We start from the raw sequence: 3377 nt of genomic DNA on the forward strand, positions 1-3377 counted from the left end.
CCTTACGCGTGGCCCATATCAGCCGTATTGGCGAGTGTCTGGCTTTTGAGACAATTAACATTCCACGTCGATATCAAGCCTAGTTTGATGCCGTACAGGTGTGCTGATTAAATGACCTTTGAAACCAAAACGATACTTTACGACACAAGACAAAGGCGATTAAAGTTATATACAAATAACATAGCCATAGGTGGTAACAAGTTAATGTACGGTAATTAACGGGTAAAACTAATTTTGAGAGCCGGATGGGGAGAGGTTACAGCCCTAGGATAGGGGACAATTAAATAATAGCTAGATTATATCTCCTTAGTTTGAAACTTAATCAGACTTGTATACTTAGTAGAGACAAAAAAATCGAGCCAAATTTCAGTGATTTTTTTTCCAATATACTAGGGACTGGTTGCCAGTCTAGGAGGGAAGCTAATTTAATGCAGGCATTCAACTCACCTAAATCTCTCATTATATGCCCCTATCTAGGGAAAACCCATATTTTTACATAATACCTGATATTATTAAAGATGAATAAACATGAGTATGAAATTTTATAATATATTTGAGTTTACTTCACTGAAAGCCCTATTTTCATTTAAACGTCAACATTAGAAACAGATTGCGTTACCTACCAATGATTCTACCAAGAAAAGTGTCGTAAAATATCGTTTTGCGGTTTCAAAGGTCATTTAATCAGTTACATGTGTGTACAGCGTCAAACTAGGTTAGATGTCGGCGTGGAATGTTAATTGTCTCAAAAGCCAGACACTCGCCAATACGGCTGATATGGGCCACGCGTAAGGATGACAAAACAGCTACTCTAGTAAAGCAGTTGCCAAACTAGTAAAATGACAAAACACGTTGGCAAGTGCTTTTTACTAAAGCAGTTGCCATGACAATCACCACAAATTTGTGTACAACTACAGTTTAGTAAAGCAGTTGCCATGTCGGCTGATATGGGCCATCGCATGTTTCTTTTCCAGTTCCTGATATTGCTGAATTGCTTTGTACTATCGGAGACTGTTTTTCCATACCCAGGAGATAATGATAATGATTGATGATCTTCGCAGGTACTACTTTGGACTTTTGTATAATTCACGTGAAATCTGCGGGTTTCTTGTGCTTGTTCATGGAGTTGTCATCAGCATGTCAACAGTAAAACAAAGTAAAACAAGCATGTGAGAGGCTATTGCAAGAGATAATACAAACAAATATTTACATTGCCACTGCACAGTATCTATATGTTGCTTCTACGCCAAATATGTGTTATTTTCCAATATCAACATTGTCAGTTAGGCTCTGGCGTACTGATACCATAATCAAAGTTCAAGAGGTCACGAAAGGACAGTGTTTAATTAAGTCAGTGTGAGAATTCAGTGAAAGATTATTGAAATATTTTTAAAATTGGTCAATATGAAAATATATTCTACTTAAAAAAAATCAAATGGATATAAGTGTTGTATTTATCCATTTATATCAACTTTATTTCATCAACTAATATTGTTGAGTCGGTTGTTCATGGCAACACACCGGAAGCCCACTATTTCCCGCCAATTCAAATGCTGTTCCATCAAATGGTATTTTGCTATGTGCAGACTATAAGTTTTATTTTCATACTTTATTTTTACCTAATTTCTTTTAAAAATGGGAATGACTAGTTAAAATGTAAATATAAGCATTGATTGTCATATTTTTGACATACATTGGTGTGTAACATACATTGGGTGTTCAAGCATATCTATCATGTTGCGCTAACTCGCAACATTGGCCATGCTAGAACACCAAATGTATATAACACTAGAATGCGTGTCAAAATATGACAGCCAATGCTTGATAAATAATCTGAACCGAGAGGCCTTCTCTAATTTAGGCTACAAAGCATTGTGGAGGTTACTCGTTTCCGAATACCGGGAGGACATACTGAAGCATCACTGACGTAAAAGGAATGCATCTGAGATCAAAACGGAGATTACACTATAGTAAAGGTCCTTATTATCTCATACATATTGATAGATACGATAATCTTAAACCGTTTGGTATAGCGATTAATGGAGCTATAGATAGATTTTCACGTAAAATAGTAGTATGACTGAAGGCAATGCCTTAAAGGGCGCAGCCAGATGTTTTAAAATGAATCATGCACGGTATAGGAAGAGCGAAGCTATACTTGTTTATTTTATTTTCTATTTCATGTAGAAGACATAATTTAGAAATAAAATGACACAATTTAAATGATGTAATACTAGTCTATCATAAACTCAAAGAAATGAACTCAAAGATTCGGATTTCTCCATGTCCATTCAAGGCCTGGAGTGTCGCGTATGCGAATCCTATGATTTCGCGCCATTTGTTGACGTTATGTGACGTCATGATTCCTTGTGCTCATCTTCGCCTTGGTGGATATTTTGACTGCATTCTATATTGTCACTATTATGCATTTAAATTAGTTAAATATATATTTACTGGGGAGAGCAGTACCGGAGCAACGCAAAACCTCCCCATATGTATGAAAAAGTCAGGCAGCTGCAAGCTGAAGCTGTCAGTGTGTAGGATTGAATTTTGAAGATTGTGTTTTTTTCTTATATTTTCGTGTATCTGTTACCTTAGCAGTGCTTCGCACTTCGTGTCCTTCGGGCACGAATGGCTGCGCCCTTATAAAAGCTGTGCTTTCTTACAACAATCCAAAGTTAATTGGAAATCTGTACCTAAAATTCATCGTCCAGTTGGGAAGGGTTCCGCGCCGAGTAAGAGATGCTAGCACTGAGAATGATTTAGAAGACTTACAGTTCAGTTTTTAGAATGCATGATGTTGATAAGATGACAGTCAATACGGAGTTTCATTACTGGCAGATCAAGTTGCAATCAGCGAATCGAACGTTTATGAGTCACTTTGCGATTTACATTTACTGACTTATTCAAGAATTAATTTTTTGAGACATGAGAGTTAGCGATAGAGCAAACCCTCTTCATATTGAATGCATTAGTTTTTGTTTTTTTGTCTTTCATTCAAGAACAATTGGATATATTTATCCTTAATTGGAAGGTACATCGAATTAGAACCCAGCGACACCTTAATATACATCATACCTCATGGAATCCCATCCTACTCCACTAAACCTGCATTTGTTATTAGTTGTTTTTGTCTAATACATCTTAAAATGCGTATATTAGGCAGGTTTAGCGGACTACTCTCACCTACTCCTGTGTGCTTTGGAAACCATAGACGCAGTCATCAGGGGTTGTACAGATGATTTTTACAAATTATTAAACTGACAGCTGAAATGACAAGAGACCAATTAAAAACATGGATTGCAATAGAGGATATTGATGAGCTTTTCGTTGCTTTGATAAAGATGTTTAATTATTTATCTCATCCACATAATTAA

The 3377-nt window shown here is 36.3% G+C and overlaps 1 pseudogene; it reads left to right on the forward strand.

Moving 5' to 3' along the window:
- The first annotated feature begins 1761 nt into the window (after positions 1-1761).
- On the forward strand, positions 1762-3377 carry LOC138311594 (uncharacterized; annotated as a pseudogene).

The sequence above is a fragment of the Argopecten irradians genome, unplaced genomic scaffold, assembly GCF_041381155.1.
Source record: "Argopecten irradians isolate NY unplaced genomic scaffold, Ai_NY scaffold_0059, whole genome shotgun sequence".
Lineage (NCBI taxonomy): Eukaryota > Metazoa > Mollusca > Bivalvia > Pectinida > Pectinidae > Argopecten > Argopecten irradians.